The sequence below is a fragment of the Papilio xuthus genome, unplaced genomic scaffold, assembly GCF_000836235.2.
Source record: "Papilio xuthus unplaced genomic scaffold, Pxut_1.1 DF827461.1, whole genome shotgun sequence".
Classification (NCBI taxonomy): Eukaryota; Metazoa; Arthropoda; class Insecta; order Lepidoptera; family Papilionidae; genus Papilio; species Papilio xuthus.
This window is the reverse complement of record NW_013531188.1, coordinates 4,677,342-4,685,771: the sequence shown is the minus strand read 5'-3', so window position 1 is coordinate 4,685,771 and position 8,430 is coordinate 4,677,342. Positions and strand designations below refer to the sequence as shown.

The following is an 8,430-nucleotide window of genomic DNA, read 5'->3' as shown; positions in this document are numbered from 1 at the left end:
GCCAAATTTCAGCGAGCTCTTTGCAATTGTTCTATAGATAAATTCTAACAAACATCCATCCAAACATTCGCATTTATAATATTAGTAAGATAAAACAGCAATTCTAATTATCAGAACAGAAGGTACTAGGGCATTATTAACAGCGGTTGAATCCCGGGCGGCGACAAACCGCGCGTTATTAAAGAACCCATCACGACACAATGCCTCGATGACAAAACTCTTACTTTGAACTCCTTCCTAATCGCGGGGAAAACTTTATTTTCCTCTACCATCACTTACGCTAATGTCACCTTATTCAAACCACATATTTTCTTTTTTTTAAGTAAATAATCAGGTCTTTATCAATGCCTTATCTCTAGTATCAATTATAATACCAAATTAAATATTTCATTTGTCTGGTAACTTTCGACTTTCGACAACCAAAACGCCCTAAACATATCAACCCAAAGAAATATTACTAAATGTTAAGTTATTTAGACAAGAGAATGGTCAAAATTAAACTTAAGAAATAGTTCAGTATAAGTTTAAATGCATCATGATTAACGAGAGTACCCCGCCACCGCACGGTTAAGAGACAAAAGGCGCGTTCGTTTTGTTGTTGGGGCACGAGGAAGGGAAGGGAAGGTAATGAAAAACTCGACGATTGCCATCCCTGACTGCCACTGACTCCTGCACCCTACATACAAACGAGTCAACCGACACGCGAATTCTTACATTTGAGTAATTACACGATATTTGTTTGTTGAATGACACAATTCTTAACAAAAACAAATCTTTAGAAGTACGGCTCTTGGTAAAATTACTCTACATCTGATGATTACTTAAACGGTTGCTTAGTGTAGATTTCTAGGACTAAACCTACTATTAAGGGATACGGAATCAATCTAGGATTGAGTTAGGTAGAATCGAACGTAAATTATCCTTTAGAATCAATGTGTATCATTTAACAGACTCGCGAATATCTTCAAAAAGTTTTGCCTTTTCAGTCTCTACATTTATATTCTTGTTATGTACAGTGTACAGTTGTTATGTGTAGTGTATGAAATAACCCTTAGTAATGTTTAAAGCGATATATCACAACGTGGACATTACACTGAGTAAACAATGTCCCTCAAGTGTCCGCAGCCGGCGCCAGCGCACTATACTACGAGAAACATCTTGATACTTCTTACTTTATAAGTAAAATAAAATGTCATATACACTGTGAAGCTTTATGACGACATTTTAATCACAATGAAATTTAGTAGCTACTATTAGTAACTACAAATTAATTCTAAAAAATATTATACTACATTGAGCAATTAAATACATATCACCTTTTCTAAAAACCCAAAATAGACAAAAATAAGATCCTACGCAATTAAACAGACCTTCAATTAATAAAATTAAAAAATTAAAAAAAAAAACAAAAAACAGGACTACAAAAATTACAGCTTGAAACTTCAATTGCTAATATACATGGATAACTAACTGTCGCCCGCGACTCCATCCGCACGGAGTTAAAAAAAACTTAATTGTAACCTATGTATTCTCCCAGGCTATTTTCTACATCTATGCCAAATTTCACCAAGATACCTTCAAACAATCATCCATCCATCCATCCAAACATTCGTATTTATAATATTAGTAGGAAACTGGTTAATAGTAATAAGTTAAAAGTATCAAGATGAATAACACGCACTATACAATAAGAATAGCACTTTAAATACCTTGATATTAAGTAACCGCTGTCTTGCGGTCAATATAAAACTTTTGAAAGCGAACTAAACTGTTGTTCACTTCCCAATTCCCACGATATTGTAACTTAGACAATTGAAAATGTACTAAAATATTGTCAACACTTACAACATTAAAATTAACTGAAACGACACACCCACATAATCTTATTCCAATCCAATAAGGCACATATTCCGATATATTTTGTTTTTCAAAATGCATTTCTATTATTGTTTAATACAAAGGTCTTTTGTCGATTGTCTCTTAAGTCCAAACATGGTTTGCGGTATTATTTCTGTATTTAGGGGTCAACCTTTTAGTTATCAATGCGAATTATTGAAAACGAATCGAATATGGATGAAATAGTATAAAGATATGGCGGATTTAACTATTATATCTTTAGCAAATGATGGATCGTGGGAAGAGATTCAAATACGACTAGAAGTTTAAAAGAAGCTTTCATTTAGAGAGATAAACAAAGCTTACTAATATTATAAATGCGAATATTTAAATGGATGTTAGAAGTTATCTTCAGGACGGCTGTATGGATCTCGATGTTTGGCATAGATGTAGAACATATTCTGAAAGAACATAGGCTACTACAAAAGTTTTTTTTTTCAATTTCGCGCGGACGGAGTCGCGGTCGACGGCTAGTCTGCTTATAGTTGAGACTAGTCAAAATGACCAAGACAACAGCATTTATTTTAAATCAGCTGGTGTGTTAACTACGAAATGAAATTATAACAACAGTTTGCTTAGAAACCTACTATATTTGCTATTAACTTCATTCCCTAAAGATTTGTAAAATTAGTAAAGAATACATAAAATAAAGATAAAACATAGAGCGTGGCACAGGGATCAAGCACTTGACTTGCAATCTGCAGGTCCTGGGTTCGAATCCCGCCATGTACCAATGTGTTTTTCGATTTCCGATTTACATACATTTATCCGACACTGAAGGAAAACATCGTGATGCAACCTGTACATATCTGAGAAGAAATCCAAAGATATGTGTAAAGTCAACCAACCCGCACTTGGCCAGCGTGGTTGACTATGGCCTAATCACCCTTAACTTAGAGTAGGCTCCGAGCCCCTCGATGGGGACGTGAGCTGATGATGATGATGACATAAAATTCTTTACATAAAACATTGAATAAGAAATTGTTACGTAGACAAAATAGTATCTGAATATAAATTATAATAACTTTCCTTTGAAGACAATAGACGAATGAACGTCCCGTTGTTTATCTGACGAGATTAGGAAGCTGCAAGAGATACTGTTCACCATTTGTACAAAGAAAATGATATATTGTCCGTCCGTGCGTATGACGACACGTATGTAACGTACAAAACATACCACAAAGAGACAAATTAAAAAATATTTTGTATACCTTATTCCATGGACACAAAAGTCATTTTTGTACCACCCTGAATAAGTTTTACCGCAAATGTATTTTGGTATAAAGAAATAGAATGCGTAGAAAACTACGTAAAGAGAATAAAATACGACAGAAAGTGGACCCCGGACGCAATAAAATATCAATTTTTTTATTCACTCAAACTAGTGAAAAAATTCGAATCATTCCCTAAAGCGACTTATACATTGCTCGCTATATATTACAGCTACTTTTATTTTTCCTAATAAAAGAAGCGATGTATTTAAAACATGTTACAATTATTCGTAATAGAAATTTCGCGAATAATGTTATAATAAGAAATAGGAAGTCCCCTTCGCATAGTTTAAGTTTGGGATACGTGGCTCATAGAATATTGTGGTGTGTAACGCTAGGGGGCGTCTTTTTGGATTGTCTTTTAAAACCACAAGACTTTTTATTGCTACACCGTTTATTTATTACTTGATACAACAAATAACCATAGACAATACTGTTATTGGTCCATTTGATTAGTTATCAATATAAATTTTGTGATATTTTAACCAGCGGTAGACGCCAGCAACAAAAGTCTGTTGCACGATTGGGCCGTCTCGTTTGATACTACCACGACCATGCAGGCGGCAAGTGGAAGTAATTCCACGTTGCGTCTGATGAGTTTGCATGCCGGAATTCTAACTTTTCTTTCTTCATTTCCTTCCCACCGATTTCTTATAAGAAAAAGACGGAATGAAAATTAACGGTGAATGGAACGTAGGAAGGGATATATCCTCATTCTACGCGTCCCCTACTCTGTAGATTATAAGTAGGCATCAGCAATTGCGGATTCAGGTGGCCACTAACTCTCATTTGTCACGTTATGATTAAAAACAAAAGTTTAATGCTAAAAATCGAACTTGGAACCGACAGAATCTTTGCCATCTTACTATTAAACTTAAAGTTCGTAACAATGACATTATCGAACCTCATAAATCAACATAAATTTCAAATCCTAAAGAGAAACAAAACAATTCTTACGTTAACTAACTTCATACGTCCATTCCCAAGGGTTTAGTATCCGGGGATCGTAAATCAACCATACGGGTACGTACACTAATATCGTATTGCTTACAACAAATTTCACGGTCCATTGCCATCGTTAATACATCCGAAAACAAATCATATTGCGAACACGATTTTATTCTTATTGGAAACTGTTGCCCGTCACACCGTCCGCGCTGAATTAAACAAAACTTAGTACCTTTGGCCTCCGACAACAAGTCTCCGCTTTCCCCGATCCCGGACATGTAGCCGAAGATATTTATCCGTCTCATCCAGCTACACCACGGACGGTCAACTGGGTCGCTCCGTCAATGTAATTAGTAGCCTATGTGTTCTTCATCTATGCCAATTTTCAGCGAGATCCATCCAGTCGTTCTGGAGATAGATTCTAATATGAGTAAGATAACTCATATCAACAGTTTGTCTACTCCTATATAGCTCAAGTGCAAACAAACTAATTAGATTAGGTTAATTTGCATCTTATAGTCTGATTGTCACGTCTTATTTATATTTCTTAATATGAACAAGATCAAAAGGAAATTAAAAGAAAAAAATAATCTGTTTAGATCTTTAGATCAGATGGGTTTCGTATTAGATGTAATTAAATTTAATTATGTTTATAAAATATATCAGTTGTATGTAATTCTAATAAGATATTGAAGAAGAATTATTCAACTGTAAGTTTCAAGTAAGCCTAGCTGTCGCCCGCCATTCCGTCCGCGCCGAATGCCTATGTGTTCTTCCACACTATGTTCTATATGTACACCAAATGTCATCGAGATTCATGCATCAGTTCTAGATATGTACATCCATCCAAATACTCCCATTTATAATATTAGTAAGCTATTACAAATCTAATTGGACATATAACATACATATGTTGAATGCAATATTGTTTACTTTGGCGTTAAACTATTAATCCTTCCTGTGATAATAGGTTCCGAAATAAAAGTTTAAATATTATCTACAGATAGTTACAAAATATGTCTAACGAATGCGTTATTCAACCTATCGTAAATAATAAAACTCTATCCAATCAAATTGTGTTAACGGAACCGTCTGTTCGCATAGATAATAAATTTGCATGCTACCAACACTACGTATAAAGTATGAACATTTCAATGTTGCCAACCTAAATAGATATCCCACAGCCTTCGGCAAAGTCGGCGTTCGTGTTTCCCAAACCAGTACCTTAACATCTCACCCGAGAGCGTTCACCCTTGACCCCTAACTGCCGTTGGTCATCTTACTGCCGTCCTCTTCTATCATACTTCTATTTGTATATAACTGTCCCGTTCTACTTGCGGTGCACGATCCGATCAGCCGTATGGATCCTCACAGAATTGCATTCGATTACTCGGTACACAAATTAAAGATTTAAAATTAATAGTTTAAAAGTTAAATTGAAATAAAAAAATTAGACGTGCGTGAAAATAAAGCGAAAACGCTAGTGGCAAAATTAATTTGTTTTTCGTTCCAGCAATTTTAGTGTCGAAGATGTACCTCGTTATGAAAGGCTAGTTAAAGCTAATAAAGGTTACGACAAACCACACGTGAAATTCATTAAGGTCATTAAGAGAAGTTAAATTTATCGCAATTAGTATGAGCAATATTTAATTTAAAAAAAATATTTATTCATTTTACGAAAATTTTCATTGATGTTCGCACGAAAAAACGATATTACTATTAAATTATTTTATCAGAAGAAATCCAGCTATTAGTGATCCGTGTTATAATCTAAGCGAGGAAGATGTATGAACGTTAGCGCACTACCTGTTCCATACAACAGAAACTCGAATTTACATTGTATTAAATATCTACCCACATAACTATTATTATATAAATAATAATTTTTACATTAAAATTATGAAAAAACAAAAAACTACCCACCACTAATTCTACGTAAATAATACTAGTACTAAAAAACTTAATACTTACCCGTACTCAAAGCGCAGGTCGTTGTGCCGATTTCAAATGTTATTGGGGCAGTAAAACAATGTTTGATAACTGTGCGTACTTTAAAAGGGCGTACCTTCAGGCTACTTTCTATTACCTTATTTATTTCGCGTACATTCCAACACTATTATAACAATATTCACCTTTTTACGACGTAGATTATGACGTTATAAAGAGTGGACGTTTATCATCACCATCATCAACCCTCGGTGCGTAGGGCGTACTGTTTTTTTTTGTTTTTAAATATGTCAAAAATATTGAACACAATTATATTCAAAGACAACAAGATTTTCGAAATAAATTAGCCATAAACTCTAGAGGTGTCAACTCAAATCTATGGTTGGCAGGGATATGTTGCCATCTAAAAAAAATCTACTAAAATATAAGCAACAGAAAATGTTAATATTTCTTTGAAGTATCTATGTATAAACGAAAAGAAGCCTAATATTAAAAAAAAACTATATGTGTAGGTATTTTTACACAATTTTACTTTACTTTTGTGTTGCCTACAGATAAAAAAAAACAATAACAGCTAACAAGAAATTCCCTCCAGTCAATCACTACTCACCGCAAATTATACATTACTGTGTGGCAAGGGGTTGAAACAAGGGGAGATTGAACAAAAGGGTTTTATAATGATTTTTATGTGTTCTTTACGCACCAACGCCGCTACTGTTTTTGTAGACGATTCTATTTGAGGTGACTTGAAGTGCGAATATTGTTGATTTATTTATATAGAAATATCAAGCATATTTTTATCAAAACTGTCACGCATGTAATCCACATACCTATTTTATATAATTGCACTAAAGAGACAACTAATAACTTGAAGTTTTAAACGCGTGAAAAAAAAATCCTTTTACATTTATTTAATCGTAATTCAAAATTGCAAAATCAATAAATCAATATTCCAAACAGCTCATATTAAGAGTAAAACATCAAATTGTAACCTACACCCAACTAAATTTTGTAATAAACATTTTATAACAATAGACTTAAGGTCGAAATTGTTATAGCAGTAAAATATAAATAACTATGACACAAGCGGAATGATAATAATATTTTCACTAGTTAATTAAAAGGGAGCAACTGGAAAAACAGACGAGATGATAACACGGGATTGAACTGTAGTTTTAACTCCTAACTTTAAATGACAACAACGCCATCTGTATTCCCCCATTCGCAACATATTAGTTACGATACAAAAATTATCCATACAGAATAAATAAAATAAGTTATAAAACCGATACTGTAATATCGATCGCCCGCGATTCCGTCCGCGAGGAATTAAAAACAAACATAATAAGTAGCTTATGTGTTCTTCCAGACTATGTCCTATATGTATGCCAAATTTCAGCGAGATCCATGCGAGATTCCTAAGATACATTCAAACAAACATTACATATTAGTAAGATGTAGGATAGTAAGATTAAATGATTAGTACACTGAAACCAAGACTAAAAATAATATTTGTGACACTACATTTCAATAGTATGAAACACAGGGGGTGTAACTCAGTGGTAGAGTGTCTGCTTCGCATGCTGAAAGTCCTGGGTTCAAATCCCAGCACCTCCACTGTATCTTTTATGTATGTATTTACATTTTTACAATTCACAACAAAAGTTACATTTTATGCATTTTCCAATATCTATCAGTTATCAATCTTTGTTCTGAAGTACTTTATGAATAACATTAAAAAAGCATGACAATATTTTATTCTGTAAGTAATTGTCCAATTCCTAACCAGGTGTATGTCAATCAGTGTTCCAATTATTTAAATAAATATTAAATGTTATTACCGACGTGTGGCACGTGTACCGATGTCCGGCACGCGCCGGTAGCGCGCTCTATTGACGCGGGAAATCATCGTCATTGTAACTGGCAACATTGCGATGACATCTGTCAAATTGCACCGCGCAAATTCAGATAGGTTATGATTTATTCAGTTTTATGATAATAAAACTTTGCTTAAATCTTTTCGAAATTAAAATAACAGAAATAATTGTAAAATTCTTATTAAAAATCACGTACTGAACGCGGATAAGTGTTAACCAAACGATAGACTAATTTTAATAAAACTAATTGATTTTTACGTAATCATTGGTCAAATTAAATATTGATAGGCGATTTCGGGGCGATGCTTATTTGTTATTCCATTTGTGCTGACATTTCAACTGTTATTAGTTAATTATTTATTTAATTCGATACACAATTCCCGAGAACACTTCGAAGAATACTGAAAAAAAAATCAACAAAGAAAAATAAGAAGCACTGACTTTGTCCGAGACTCATACAAGTAAGTAGTATTTATAAAAATATATTTGTT

At 33.7% G+C, this 8,430-nt stretch overlaps 1 non-coding gene across 1 annotated transcript; it reads left to right on the top strand.

The window, feature by feature from the left end:
- Window positions 1-7,607: 7,607 nt before the first annotated feature.
- Window positions 7,608-7,679, top strand: TRNAA-CGC (transfer RNA alanine (anticodon CGC)). The gene has a single exon. It is a non-coding gene; the product is annotated as a tRNA-Ala (tRNA).
- The last annotated feature ends 751 nt before the right edge of the window (window positions 7,680-8,430 follow it).